The 16,523-nt window shown below is 40.0% G+C and overlaps 1 protein-coding gene across 2 annotated transcripts in view; it reads left to right on the forward strand.

The window, feature by feature from the left end:
• The window catches only part of macrod2 (mono-ADP ribosylhydrolase 2), a 426,308-nt gene that overhangs the window by 280,406 nt on the left and 129,379 nt on the right, over positions 1–16,523 (forward strand). The window lies entirely within an intron of this gene.

Consider the following 16,523-nt stretch of genomic DNA (forward strand, 5'->3'; position numbering starts at 1 on the left):
CCACAGATCTGTGTGTATTTTGAAGACGTCTCAGAGGTAATTTCATGAATCTGTAGTTGGGTTTATGCTAACAAGGCCTGGGTAGACACACCCCCAGATGGCGGCATGTCTCTGCCCCCCTGAGAGGCAGGCACCGCTGGGCACCACCAGGCAGTGGCAGGGCCTGCTACAGCCAAAAATAATTAAGCACGCTGTCATAGGCTTTTTGCTGTATTCGCACAAAATTTTCATCCAAGTCTCAACATGGGAGAAGGCCCCTGCCTCCAGTCTTTTCTTTTACGGAGACTCACATACCCAAACACCCACACACACCCACTGCAGCACTCACTGTTTACACATGATGTCACTGCCAGAGCAGATGAAGTAGTCTTTGATCAAGTGTCTCAGAGGAGCAGTACTTTGTAAACAACCAATAAGATTAGATCTGCTTAGGGCCGTAATTCCACATTTGTTATTGTATATGTAACACCTGTCCCATGTAGCTATATAGTCTCTAGTGTAGTAGTACTATGGGAAGGCGCCTGGGTTCTTTTTTTACTTTAGATGGTGCTTTTTACCGGTACCAACTAATACTTGTTAGCAATCTATGTTTTTCAATGAAATTAAAATAACTGGCAGTGCCTCCAATATGAATTAGTTAAGTTTTGTGTTAACCTTGTTTACTCTTTTAAATTGTAACTCAGAATGAATCCTAAATCTAACCTAACCTAATGAATCTAACACCCAACAAGTATACTTTAAATACAATAAACCCAGATAAGGGAATTTATTTAAAGTACAAAAATATGAAAGAGTAAAAAATAATAAGTGAGGACAATATAAACAAAGGTACTCCCTCTTCTTTATGACACACAAAATAATATGTTGCCTCTATATAGCTTTCAGAGAGAGGCTATAAATTGATGAAATAAAATAAATGATTTCAATGACTTTCAATGTCTAAATGAAATTTAGCCAGGGCTACATATACTTTATCAGACGCTGCATAATAATAGAAATTATGTTCATACTTGCTCAACCTGCAAGTGCTGAACATACAGTACAATTCCTATTAATGCACAATATACATGATAACATGTGTACAGACAGGTACATCTTTGCAGCTTTATGCAATCCTAAATTCATGGTTAGCTGTCCTGTGAAGCAATCCACATGTGGTATAAATCTCATTATTAGCTCTATGTTGGCAGACTGGGATTTCTGTGGCCACTGTTTCTATGACAACATGGTAATCAGTGTGAGGTAGATCATGCAGTTTAATGCTAAGGAGGTATACATTGACATGGACTATTTTTCTCGATGGTTATATCCACATTATGATTGGGAAGATGGTTAAAATAAGGAAACAGCCACCGCCTCTGCAGCTGCTTCTATACTGAACAATGAAGGCTGTCTCAAGCCTGCGGATTTATCTTCATTGTTCAGGTTGCATTTTTGCTTGCCACCTGTTAAATGCTTTTATTTCCTCTAGACTTGACTATTGCATCACACATTATTCTGGTCAAAGCAAGCACAACATCCAAAGATTAAAACTTATACAAAATGCTGCTGGCACTTAAGATAACACCAATCCTTGCTGCCCTTCACTGGTTACCTGTGAGTTTTAGAATTGATTTTAGGATTTAACTGCTTGTTCTCAAAGCCTCGCGTGGACAAGCTCCTGCCTGTATCTCTGAACTGCTAACTCGCTATGAGCCGGATCACTGCCAGGGATCCTCTGGCCAGGGCCCTAGTCTGTGACAGTACCACAATCTGGACTTGTCACTAAGGGTGACCGGGCCTTTGCTGTCCCTCAGCTGTGGATCTCTCTGCCCTTAGGATCTCAGGTGTCCTCTTTTAAATCTCTTCCTAAAACTCACTCTAAACTTATGCCTTTTTCTTAACTGATGGTATTGGTTGTAATTGTTTAAATTATTTTATCTTTTTTATGTTGTGTTTTGGATTTTATTTACATTTAGTCTTTGTTTTTACTGTAAAGCTCAGTAGTTGAAAGTCCCAGTGGGTCCTCGTCACTCATGACAACAAGAATGCCTAATTTGTACTGTTCCATAAACAGAGCAATAAAACAGCAAAGATCGTGAGTAAACTTGACTTTAGAAGGTAATGTAGGTTAGAGCCTGACCGGTAAAGATTTTTTAAGGCCGATATCGATACAAATATTTGGTGATTTAAAAATCTGATATTCCGATATATCGACCGATATATATTTAAAAAAACGCATAACAAAACATAAACAGATTTCCCTAACATTAGTTATTTGTAGTTAGTCCTCACTAAAATAATATGATAATGCAGTTTAAAAATAAACTTGTTTGTTTTATTGTCACAACAGAACAGAGAAAACATCAAAATATATTAAAGTTCTGATAAATAAAATGAATAAAAATACAAACCTAAGATATTAAACTTAAAGTCCTTTGAACAAAAACACAATAACAACAAAAAATCAAAGAGTTGCCAACAGGGACGTTGTAGAGCGCCCTCTGGTGGACAAACTATACAACGCTAACACTCATAACATGGTTGAAGGGTGTTTTGTCCGTTTTTATTTTATTTTTTAAATATTTATTTATCGGCCATTATAAATGCCGATACCGATAGTTTGTAAAATGCCTAATATCGGCCGATAATATCAGCCCGCCGATATTATCGGTCTGGCTCTACTGTAGGTAGACAGATGCTTCGACCGCCTGAACTTTGGGATATGCTTCAGATATCCCACAGACAATTTACACTGCCAGTTTAATGAAGTTATAAATGTATCCATATATATATATATATATATATCCTTACTTGCATCATCCTTACCTCAGCTTACTGAGTTATATAATTGTCTGCTGTGGCGCTTTAGCGTGTAAAACACATTTGTTTCTATCATTTATCCTGTAGTGTATAGGCAGACCGACAGCAGCGTGGAATTGCTGTCCATCCTTTAGATTGTTTCTGTCTCCCCAATCAGATGTGGAGAACTATTTCAGCTCTGTCTGAGCGGCACCACTGATGTGTGCAATGTTTTTCACCTGCTCTTCATCATAAGCAAAGCAGTGACTGCTATGTATACCTGTATAACCTAGATTATTCTGAGTTTTATGCATCTCTCTTTTTCTCTTTTCATGTTTCTGTACATCTCTCTATTGGTGGCTCTTAACGTTGGGCTCAAAACTGCAATCAGATGGTGAGGCATATTTTAAAAGTCACTGTGGTAGTTGTAGGCATCTGCTGGATCTGGCAGAAAGGGAGACCTGCTTGTGTGCTTCAAGGCTCCGGGCTAAATGATTTCTCCTAACTGGGGTGAAGCTGATGGCTGATTGCTCAGCTCACCTTGCGCAACTTGGAGGTAAAAAACATTTTTCCTTAGTCCTACTGTGTCTTCCATCCAGCACAAAGGTCCCACGGTAATTTCTCTTGCTCTCCAGTGTATACGTCAGCGTAAAGAGCCAGCCTGTGCCATTAATTGCGCACAACTAACAAGTTCTCATACCCATGGCCGAGACTCTGCATACTATGTAGAGAGACCACACATTGAAGCTCTTCTGCCATGTCAATCTAGCATAGTACCCCAAATTATCTCATTAAGCCCACATTTTTGTGAAAGTAAGATAAATGTCTATGCGGCATGTGGCTCTGATTGCCAAAATACTGAAGAACAAGAGACTGTTGTGCATAAGGCTTGACTGTTATCAATTATGGGGGCTTGGGGAGGGAACAGGGATAGCCTCCCGTCCATCATGCTGCTGCACTCAGGGCCAACACTGCTCACAGTGCTTGTGTTTGACCCAGCTAAATAGGGCCTCCCATGTTTGTTGAACATATGAAAACATCAGCCTGTGTCATCGAAAGCTCACCCTAAAGTGCACTGTGCCATTAGTAGCTTTAATGCAGGCCTGCTGAGTGTTATCTCTTGTTTGCTTTTATTATCTGATGGCCCTGACTGGTGCAGCTAGAAGGCCAACACTTTGCTCCACCGCTTCTCTTCACCAAAGATGAGAACACTCCAGCCAATGTCTCCCTTTTACATTTAAATGTCTCATCCAAACTCCCTTTTTGTATTATGTAGAAGTTACTTCTTCTTTTTTTACATTTGTTAATGTACCCTGTCTGATGATATGACCAGATATCTAAACCACTCCTAGGAATGGGAAAAAGCACATTAATTATCCATTGTTTAAAACAGTTACCTCAGCATTTTTGAAAAGTCTGTGCAAAAAAGTGGCAAGGTCAAACTCTTGAGTTTAGTATAGCGCTCAGAAACAGACCCCATAAATGTATGTATTACAGCATTTCCCATGCCACTAAAAGGCAAGAGTTTATATGTGCTCTACTAAAGGCTTCTCCCTGGTGAGATTTCTGTCGGGGGTAACAAAGTGAGAGTATACACAGCGTGGCACAGCTCTCAGTGCAGAAATGGCTGCATCTGTGATAAATACACACGGCAAACGAATTGCACTAAAGCAGGTGGGGAGCCGACCGATGCTACCCATTACCTTTCGTTTTCTAGACATAAACCTTTGCTAAATTCGGCAGTTCAACAGATTTCATTTACAACACTGCTGAGAGACATATTGACCGAGAGATCAGGAAGAATTGGAAGGAAAGAAAGTAAGAGAGATTGACAGAGGCAAAGAGAAAAAGACAAAAAGGAAGGAGAATTGAAAGAGAGAGACCACACTGGGCCAGGCTCCAACACAGCACCTGATGAGATTTTACTATGCCATCAATCCAAAGCATCAGCACCCAGTACACGTGTACTCACTGTGTGGTAACTTCAACTGTATTCCAACATGTTTGATCTGTGCTGCGCCATGTGGCCATGTGTTGTTCTATGAGTAATGTATTCCCATAAGGGTATGTTACTTATAGCTTTCGGTCGCGTTGCACAAGCTCCTACATTCAGCAGCACACTGTGTATGTGTGTTCTCTATCCTTTGGAGTATTAGGTGGCAGGTGTACCACTGCTAGGTAGCGGCATTCTTTTTGTCGAGTCTCCCTCCCTGGAGGGTCACAGTTCTTCATCCACATGGGGCCCTGAAACTGTCTCCGTGGGTGTTTGGAGGGAGGGGTGAGGAGGGCTGAGAGAACAGAGTAGTGTGCGAATGACCTCTATTTATTTCGATGGGGCCCTCTCACAGAAGTTGTCAGTGCTGCCTCACACTGATGGGCACGTTTTGACGCTGTTGTAGATAATCCACGCCTGGAGCAGTGTATTTTATAGGACCCAGGTCCCGTGAGACTGCGCCGGCTGGATGGGTCCTTGTCACAGCTTTTTCAGTGGAGGTACCTGAAACAGGCACAGATAAGAGCCTGATCTGGTGGCCCTCACAGATGGAGCAGTAATGGGGCCATACCCCAGTTCCACTGGCTGAAGTCTCTTTGAAAAATAGGACCGCCACAGTCATTCTTCTGTCATTTCAGGGAGGTCATATTTTGTACTAGCAAAGTGCCCACAGGTGATGAAAAAGATATAAGATTTTTCTAAATGCTGCTATTGTGGTGGGCTGGCATGGTTGCTCGATGGTTTGCTGTGTCGCTTTACCGCAAGAAGATCCCAGGCATGAATCCAAGCCCTATCAGTGAGTAGTTTGCAACGTTGCCGTACCTGTGTTTGCACTGGTTTCTAATGGTGTTTGCTATTTTCACCGTAAATGCACCAATGCTGTGATGTTAAAGAAATGCATAAAAGTTGTGCTAATTCAGCGCTGTTTAGTTCCAGTGTTGAGACAGCAAGACGAGTGCTTAGGGACCGTCTACAAACTACAACACCGAAAAGAGATACAAAGATATTTTCAAAAATAGGCATATGCTTATTTTTTGAAAGTAAGTGCTGTAGTACAACTAGCAGGAGACAATTTATAATTGAGGTAAGTTTGCTCGGTTTCAGCCTCCTGGGTGCAAACTGTAGCAAGAGGATAACACGGTGTAGGCAACACCGATTGTTTTTGTTTTTCTCGCTACTGACAGCACTCCACATTTACAAACAACAGAGCTACGTGTTGAAATCAACCGGAATTATCCTTTAACGTGTTATGGAATTGTTGGTCAAAATTAGATAATACATACAAAGTACTATGTTGCTGCAGTGGTAATCTGGAAGAGAACAGCGAAACACCGAACAAATTAGCTGGATTGAATCCCTCAGGCCCACATTACCCAGCCAACTGGTTCAGTAGTGAAGGAGATAGTTTGTTGAGATTAGTGTTGTAATTAAACTGCACAGGCTATGAATACATGATTAATGAGTGGCACCCTGGATGTGAAAGGAGTTGATAAGTGGGCTGTCTTATTTGGTGGAGCTTTGGGCTGAGAGGAACCTAAGTGTCACCCCTTAGAGCCGGACAAAGTGAATGAAATAGGAAAAGGGCTGACCCATCTCGTTGTGACTCAAAAGTTGCTCCCGAAGGTCACTGCCTACAACTTCTATTTTATCCACACTTACCTGTGTTTTTTATTCTGAAAAGGACACGTTTTACAAAATCCAATGAGCTCTGTGTGTTCAGTCCACAACACAAGTGACAGATATATTATTATCACCTAATGATTCATAGATTTGTATAAATCTAAAATGTATGAATAAATGAATTGACCAATACATGAATAACACATATTCTAAAAGAAAGCAAACATATTTGTAACATGTCCCTTTCCTGTTTCTGTTGATTTACACAAAAATAATATGTATTTAAAAAAAAAAAGCATTGTTATTCATACAGAGAAAACGCACAAGTACTTTCCGGAACATGACCATATTAAATAACCATTTTGCATTCACATGAAGACAGCCCTCAGTCCAGCCCCAGGGAGAGAGCGGCTCTTTCAGCATGAGATGATGCAGCCCCCCTGCAGTTTTTTCTTATTGCAGCCTTGTGAATGTCAGAATGTTAGCAACTTTCTGACAATTTTTTTGATATGTAGTAACAAGATTTTCAAAGGCCTTGTGGCACTATCATATTACTTTGAACTCCAAAAATAAGAGAGCGCTAAAAGAAAAAAGAAAAAAAATCGTCCTTCTCAGTGCTTAAGGGCCACTCTTAGGTCTGCTCTTGCCAAAATTGGAGAGTTAATCATTCATTTGAAAGAGCAGGAGGTCAAAAGTTATTGTCTGATTAACAAAAATATTTATTTGCTTCGGGCTATAATATAAAGCGACCCACTTTTTAATGTCTTTTAGAAGCAAATGGGAGCAAGGAAGCTGACAAAGTTAAAAAGCACAAAGACAAAAGCTAGTGGATCATTTTGGTAATTTTTAGCTTAATTTTTATTTTATTTTGTGAACAAACATTTCAAAAATACACTGGTTTCAGTTGTCATTAAACTGTCTAGATCCACACTGAAGCTTGGATAGTAGCTTTAGCACATACATTTCATCAACACATTGTTTTAGAAAGCAAATATGGTAAACATGCTGAATGTATTAATTAGCACAATATCTAAATATCAAATTAAAAGTCTATGCATACATTTTTCAATTATAGTTAATGTTCGTACCAAGTATTGGAGAATAACTTGATTGTTCACTTGTCCCATGTCCGCTGGTGAGGGTGAAATACATAGTGCAGCACAATACTATTTATTCCCATTTCCTGACCCTTACTTACCCAAACACTGCGCCTTTGTAATTAATGTCATTAGGATAATTTGGAGAGTGTGTGGCACATATTGCTTGAATGAGAGCATGCTTAATCTCTCCACCCGCATTGTCTTTCTCCATCAAATCCACATCCGGCACATATGTCTTAATTGAAATTACGGGTAATAGCATCTGTGAAGCCCACATCACTTTCAGTCTCCCTGCAGCTTTGCCTCCACAACTGTGTGTGTGTGTGTGTGTGTGTGTGTGTGTGAACCTCACTGACATTTAAAAGTTGCATGAAGCTCAGCTCACCGGCTCCAGGACCTGCTTGCACAGACCTCCCCTAGAATGATGATGTACTGCCCCGGCTGTTTGGTGCCCTGATCAGAGAAATGATGAGATGCAGTTGAAGGCAGGTAACAACATCACAGTATAATGTTCAGTGGCAGAGATGAAAGGCTGTACTAGCGCTGTATGTGGTTTGTTTTGTACATTTAATACAAAGCAAACAGAGCAGGCTGCTTTTAAAACTAACAGGGCTCCTTGCTGCTGGGGAACCGGTGACTGAACAATCGATATTGTAGATCCCTACTGTATGTGATTGTATAGATTAGGTCTGCCTGTTGAATTCAAATTTAGCCAACCTGCCTGCAGTTTTCCAGCGTCATCAGAGTCATCAACAGCATCTCTCCATGGGGGTCCATGTAGCAAAGGAAAATCAAAATTGTATTTTCCTCACAACATTAATGTGGTTGACCCAGCAGGGCTGCTTCCTCTTACACACAACAGTGTCACTGCATGCTGCTTCTGAGCTACATCACAGCATAGCCATGCCAGTCCTGCAGATACACAACAAACTAATTGAGACCTGTGGATGCAGAGATGCTTTGGTTGTAGATGAGATGTGACAGTATAGCTAAAAGGGACTAATTACCCGTTTCTTGCTCACAGTTGGCTCAATAAAAGCTATGAATGTGTCGTTTATTAAAATATAATAGATTGGATATTACATATCTAGATTGTGTGTGTTGTGTGTGCACGTGTTTCCTTTAAAACACTGGATGTATACCTTCTTTTCACATTCATATTTGTTGCCATATCGACTTGATACCTGTGTACTGTGCATTGCTACACATCAAATGGTATTGTCTTGGTGTAGTTATAAAGTCTACAAATTGTGGGTTCTTTTGTACATCACCATTCAGAACTACTCTCATATTCACATTTTATTTAAAACATCCAGAGAATGATTTGAAAGACTGTAAAGTGAGCAAGCAGCAGAACTAGCAAGCGCTCTTGGGAGCAGTGTCACCTGGCAGCTCATTCAAGCTTAGAGGAATGTTATAGAAAGCCCAGAGCAGTGAAAACAGCTGGTGCTCAGTGACTATCTCCCTCTGTCTTTACTCTGGGCCTGTGGTCCCTGTAGACATTAGCATGTGTACAGCAAAACAATCATCACAATGTTGTTGTCCTTCAGTATAAGGCCAATGCATACTCACTTACACACACACACCAGCCTGTTCTCATGAATCATACGTTCAAAAAGCTACGAAAAGATAAGCACTGTAATTTGTATGATTTCCACGTTTTCTTTTGCTGTGCGCACCACATTGATTATTGCTGTATAGAAACGCGGCTTGCCGCGTAGGGAGGTGGTTGGGGTGATGGGTGAGCGTTAACGCACAGGACTTTCAAGCCAGGTGAGCGGAGCTCGCTTCCCGGGGAAAACAAAGATTCACCCAGGAAATGCGTGTTCCTTGGGGGTGCCTTAACTAACTTTTGTCATCGCATAACGCTCACATTTTCTTGCCTAAACTTAAGCGTAATCTCCGCCGAAATTACCAGCAGCTCGTGGGGCTCTGTAGCCGCGTCATGAAGCTCTGTAGTGGCTTAAACAACTAGCAACTGTCGCTCTGTAGCACAGAGCTCTGTAGCTGATGTCACCCAGTTTTTGTATGATATCATACGTTTTAGTGTGCATAACTTTTCATACAATGTCATACGAACCGGTTCATGAGAATGTGTACACACACACACACACGTCACACACACGTCACACACACCTACAGTACCTCACCAACTGTTACAGTACAGTAAAGCAGTGAAAAGTGTGTGCCAGCAGCCTGGGAGATGGCTTTTCAATAAAGTGCTCTCTTCTTTCACTCAAAGAGCTTCTTGACATTTGACATACTTGTGTGTGTGTGCTGTATGTGGATGTCTTTAGTGTGACTCTGGAAGACTGAAAAACTTCACATGCATCATGATTGACAGTGTGGAGAAGCGCTGGTCAGTGCTTCATGAAAATGTCATGCTTCTTAAGTCACTCAAAGTATCACCTACTCTTACAGTGGGAAAAAATGGCACTAAAAGAGCCACATACATCAAAGTGAGGTACATCAAAGTGATACATTTATGTAACATACAGTAAGTTCAATGCATAAAGCATATCAGTGAAATCGTAGCTATTCTTGGACTGTATGAACTCTTATTAAATAATAATTGTTCACAATCAGCAAAAACATATTGCATGTGATGCATGATGCTCCACTATCATCCTTTATATCGGCTCCTATCTTGCTTTTTAGTCCTTCATCTGTTTAAATGTGACAGAATCTCAGTGACACTCACAATGGAAAAAGCTCTTTGAAAGCCAAGTGTATGAATAATCACTAAGACGCCCCTAATCCATTTTTAAAGAAGGGAATATTAATGCACTAACAACTGTATCTGCTCAGCATGAGGCAGATGATTTCTAGGTCTGCAAAAAGCTCTCTCTTTCAGACTGGAGCGTCAGCGAGCGCTAAGGGATCACTCTGCACTCTCTGTCACCATGACAACGCCAGTTCTATGTCCGAGTGGGTGTACACACTTCATTTAGTTATCCTCAGCAACCAACATGGGAACAGCTGTGTGCATGGTGAGAGGGTCCAGTCTAGCAATCACGCCAAAATACACTTAATTACTGAAAACATGGTCACTCTTGTGGGTATTATGGAATTAGAATTTGAGTGGCAGTGGCTGGCATCTACTGCATCCAGTACTTACATTTTTATTGGGAAGTAATTTGGCCTTTACCTGAACTGGCACAGTCATACTGATTGTATGTTCACTAAGATATGTTGGAGATGAGGAATACAAATACACTCTTTAATGTTGAAATCTATTACCAATGAGTCGTCAAAGAACCATCAGGGAGCCGTGTTAACCAGTCTTATGTGTTGAGACTTCAACTTAGTCACCCTAACAAACACCCAAAAAAACACACACAAACACACACACAACCAGTCATCTCCCCAGTCTTACAGTTTAATTGTAATGTGTAACTCCCAATCTAGGCTGTTTTCTCAGTTTTTATTTTTTTGTGTGCCAATGCCATATTTCTCTTTTTAAACCTGGCTCAATCGTTTGTATTAGTTAGTTACATCAGAAGAAAATGTTAGCACTCATTAACCCTGCCCAACCCTTTTGATTATTCATATTGTACTTTTAAGTTGCATACTAGGTGAAGAGAAACCTAAACTGGGTGTACACACTGACAGTGAGTTCCATGGACAGATGAAGGAACGGGAAACGCTTGAAAGCCCTTTTAGCGAAATGCCATCTCTCTTGCTTTTTTTCCATTCATGGGCAATGTGACCGCTTTTTGATTGACAAAAGATAGACGTGTCCTCTCAGTTGTGACTCAGGTACTTATTTGCTGTCATATTTAGATGTGTGGAAGCAGTCATTAATTAAAACCAGCATGTATAGAAAAGTTGAAGAATTTATGCTTTATTTTGACTAGTTGGCTGAGCTAAACAATGTTTAACAAGAGCATGCAATTATAGAGCACTGAGTTAATTGCAGTATATGGGATTATTACAATGGTGGTAATGATAATAAAAATAATAATAGACATGTCTTCAACTCTCATCTTGATGGAGTTAACAGTAAAAATAAATGTACTCTGTGTGTATGTATTTCTTTATGTAAACTGAGAGAAAACTGCTGCTGCATTACTTGTTATGAAACTCTGATGCCACAGCTTGTGTTGTCCATCAACTGTTAAAAAGGGAGATACCTGCGTCGACATCACAGATTAAAGTATGACTGCAAGTAAAAAGCCATAGAGAGCAGTATATCTATATATTTCTCCCCTGTGTGCTTCGTCGTTGAATTACCCTTTAAATGACTCTCCCTCTTCTGCTTTCCTGTGTTTTGTTTTGTTTTGTTCATGGTTTTTCGGGGAAAAACAACAACAAAAAATTCAATATTAATGGCACACAGACGAGAGATTTCAGCGAATGCTGTGTTACTTTATTGATCTTATTTTTTCAATTTGCTCTGATGCATTGCACTGTAAAGTCTGTCTAAATCAAGTCTTATAACACGAGACAGGCAGTAGTTGCACAACACCGAGCTTCTTCTAGATTCAAGAAATCCCATCCCGCTGGCTGCGGTTCACTTTCATCAGGGACAGTTTTCATAATAGACCAGCATTATTTGAGATGGTGCTTTTCCTGATATTGTTATGCAAATAACGTTTTTTTTTCTTAATTAAGAAACTGTATGTAAGTGTACATTTAAATGACTTCAGCAATTTTGCTGTTTTTTTTTTGCTGATTATCAATGAGAGTTAGATAGTCACTGAGCTACTGTACCTCCTGACTTTTAGATGATTTCACTGATTTTCAGCATCAGTCATATAACTTTATAGAGACACTTAATTCAGACTAATAAGCCTGCAGTCCACGCTCCATACAGAATCTGGCTTACTCCATGAAAATAGTGACTGCCGTTAAATTCAATTTTGGCTGAATTTCTTAATGGACTCAAAGTCATTATGTGCTTTGTTGATTCTTGAGTGTGGAGGATAATTGCCATGGGCAGCATGAAAGTGGTTTGATTATTGTCTGCTAGCTCTTGTGAATTATAATAAATATAAATGAGGCTTTCATATCCACATATCTCTTTGGTACTAACAGTTGTTGGCAAGAATGGGACCATTCAGGAGCAGGCACACTACAGTAAACATGTTCAGGCCTTTTGGAATAGTTATGTGGAATGGTAAAGCAGCCTCAAAGTCAGTACAGGCAAGTAAAAATGAAAGATTGATTATGCTGTGAAGTGCTGGTCCCTCTCTGAAAAAGCGCAGCACTTCTCTTCTAAATGAAGTCTAGATATTTCAAAAGATTTTTTAGTTGCTAAGAAAGTGGCGTCTTTGAAGTGAGCATGTCCCCTTGGTAGTTATTCAGCTGAGGAATATTTTAGTAAGCTCGAAGATGTTCACACACATGCTCCAAAGTTGGTGTGGGAAAGGGACCTTTTTGTGTCCTGTCCATTCCAAACATACCAGGCTTATCGAAAATCACTTGCCACAAGGGATGTCTCGATCAGGAATTTATTTCTTTTTTTTTATTCTTTTGCTACTGATCTTTAGCCTGACATTGTCATACTCAGATTCTAGTCAGAATGTTCCCGACCTCAAAGCTTGTGGGCGGGGCTAAGTTCGGCTGGCATCCAGGCTACCTGATCTTAGCCTTTTACTAAGTGTGCAGATATTGAGTCGTCATCTGATATTTATATTTTCCTACATAATGCAGCTGGATAGTGCACAGTATAAGGCCCTTGCAATTTAGAGGAATATGTGAAGATGTGTTTGTCTCTGAATAGGTCTGCATAAAGAAAATATATCCCGCGTCAGTTTCCTTTTAATTGTTTCCTATAGTTCTCTTTAGTGTTTTCTATATTCATGTCAGTCTAGAGCTAGATTGAAAAGGAATTTGACATCCTCTCTTCATCTCCAGCCAAAAACAAATGATTACGTTTAAGCGCAGTTTTAAACGAACAGCGACACCTTGAGGTGTGGTGCACCTGCACAATGTCACTGATCATTCAAAAACAAGTCACACACTGAAGGTGCTGAGGGTATTTAGACAAAGGCATTCTACATTCTCTTTGTATTTAAGGCATTTTGCTGTTACTTCTTAACAACACAATAGGCACGATAGTACTGAACAAAGAAGATAAAAACAAGTGTCTGTTGACTCCACAGCTAGCTACATGTTTCCCAATTTCAGTGCTTCTTTATTGACTTTCAAGAATTGATGGGAGGAATGTGTGCTCGTCATGGCACATTAGAAGTCTAGAACAGCCAGGCATAATGCATGCACGGTGGCACATTGCCTTCATTTAGAATGAAAACGACTGAGCAACAACTTTAAAGACTCCACTGCATCCCTGTTGGCAGTTTGTCGTCAGTAGCAAACCTGCCCATGCCGAGTTGTCATAGTAACAGAGAGGATACACATTCAGACATATGCTGAGGAAAATAAATTGTTGCTCGGGGTTTGTGTTGTAGGATGCAGAATACAATACAAAGTGAGTAGCCTTATAGAGTCTAATCACAGCACAATAGACAATATCTGTCAATATCAGTCTCGTTATGGTATTTAACTTGGACCTTATGCCCAGAGTTTAGTACACAATTGTCTCTTATAAAGAGAAGAAACCTGCGGGATTGATTTTGTTTTGTTTTGTTGTTCTATCTGCTTGTTTTTCTTTGCAGAGCCTATGGGCTTACGTGGGGAAGAAGGCACGGTTTGAATGGCAATCGTCAGTCTTTGCTGGTTAAATTGTGTTACTGACCTTGTAGCCCCAAGCAAGAGACCTCAATGAACAAATCCAGTGGAGATATTGGGAGGAAATAAAACTGCTAAAAACATTGCTGGGATTGGAAGCTCATTAACTTCTGGTGGAATTGGCAAGGCGAGAGTCTTGGAGGAGGCGTGTGCAGCAGGGATTTTGTTGTATGTGTGATAAAGAAGTGTTCCGTTAATTTCCTTAATGACTTATTTTATATGCTCCGAGCAAACTACGGTCGGATGTGTATTGCAATTCTGTAGTTCTGGTCTCTTTCTTAACAGGTTCATTTTGAAATGATTGGATTTTTTATATCCCTCTCATTGCCATAGTATCATTATTTTTTACAAGTTAATTCATATTATTTAGCAGGTTAGGGCTGCAGAGACTTTTGATGGGAAGATTTGAAATTTTCTAATAATGACTGATTCATTTGCCTTCAACATACTAAACGACAGCTTTCCTCTAATGAGTTTAATCATGCGTTCAAAAGTCAACAATGTCATGTCTTTTGATGTGTTTCTGCATCTGTTATCATCACCACAATCAAGCCCCCCCCCCTCTCTTTATTAATATTACTTAACTAATCAGACTTATTTATATTTCAGTGTCCCTGCAGAAGATTTTCCTTCAGTACAAGCTCAAAAGTCTTTTCTTATCATTCAATAAAGGCCTTACAATTTACAGTAACTTGTGACACCTCATTGCAAAAAAATCATTGGATTTTGTTGGATTTTGAGAATGACCCACAATGCCTTTTCCTTTAAAAAAAACCTCAGTCACTCCAAGAACAAGGGTAGAGAGGTCATTTGTGTTTAGTTTAACAGATATACTGAAGACGCTGCCAGAGTGTTTTGGAGTTCTACAGAAACTAACTGTTCTTCCTGTAATATCCTTCCTTAGTTACGAAGTGAAATATGCATTTCACCTTACAGAAACACAGCTGCATAAATATGTATTTGATGTGGAAGTGTTGAGGATACAAGTGGAGACATTGGTACTGGTGAGATAAGAACTGTTTACATTTTCATGAATTCACCAGTAGTCTGGTTATTGGCGCTTGCCCACACTCTAATTGGCATGTTGCAATTCTTGTAGTGAAGAACTTCATGTATTATGCATGAAAAACAACTTACCACGTGTCCCATTATAACCACATTGTGCAATTTTCGGCCTACTATTCTGGAAAAAGACAATACTTCAGACAGCTCCATTCTCATTACAGCCCAACCTCAGCTTAGCTAGGTATCGTCTTGTTTCTTGCCTCTCCCAAACACAAAATCTCGCCCCTTAAGGTGCTGACACACCAAGGAGATCCTTGTGTGTGTCCAACTTTGTCGACCCCCTTCTGCCTTTTTGGCTGGTTCGAACATGTTAAATTGGCGTCCGCAATGTTAGTGAGAGAGATCACTCTGATTAGCTGTTCAGATAACAGATTACAATGTACAATGTGCAAATTACGAATTACAATGAGACACAAATACTTGTGTACATGTATTTATTTCAACATTTCAACATCTTTTAATAGATCTACATGTCTACACATTACAAATTAAACTGATAAAATAATGTCCCGTATCGTAAAACTTAATATAAAGACTGTAGACTCTCCCTCTGCACCTTGGTTGGTGCTAGACTAAGAACTGAGCTCCTAAGCAATCTAGCTAGCTAACTAGCCAGCCAGCTGGCCACTACATTAATAAAATGTATCAACTTAATGTTTTATTCACACACTCTTGTGTGAGTGACAACTTTGTTCGGCTCATTTTCTGTAACCAGTGTAGTATGAAGGCATGTTGGGTGGAATTAGCAAGCTAGCTAACTAGCCAGCTGGCTACAGCGAGCTGCTCGGTCCCTTTTTGACCAAGACACAGGCGACGTGAGGCGACGTGAGGCGACGCCATAGTCGGCCCTCATCGCCACTAGTTCTTTGCCGTCTGCTTGTTGTGTCAGCACGTTTAAGCAACACCAGTGAAAGCCACTTGATTATAGTGGTTCCCCTTGCATTTTTTCATCCTGACCGATTAAGCAACCAGACATACAACTGAGAACTAAATGTAATCTATAAATGATTTATGGTCAAGTAGAGTAATAATATAGCTTGCATTTTTTTTCAGTGGGAAAGTGAGGCTAAGTGTTTTATATTATAAGTGAATGGTGAGGTTAGTTGAAAGAAAACACATGAGACTGCAGTGTTTCATGCCCTCACCTGAACCTGATTCCTTAGTATTCATACTTCAACAGGGTTTAATATTTTAGTGCACAGAACTGGGGACTTGATGTGTTGAATTGCAAATGTATGAGTCATAGTTGATCTATATTTAATTGGCCATGA

Source organism: Sander vitreus, chromosome 17 (genome assembly GCF_031162955.1).
Source record: "Sander vitreus isolate 19-12246 chromosome 17, sanVit1, whole genome shotgun sequence".
Lineage (NCBI taxonomy): Eukaryota > Metazoa > Chordata > Actinopteri > Perciformes > Percidae > Sander > Sander vitreus.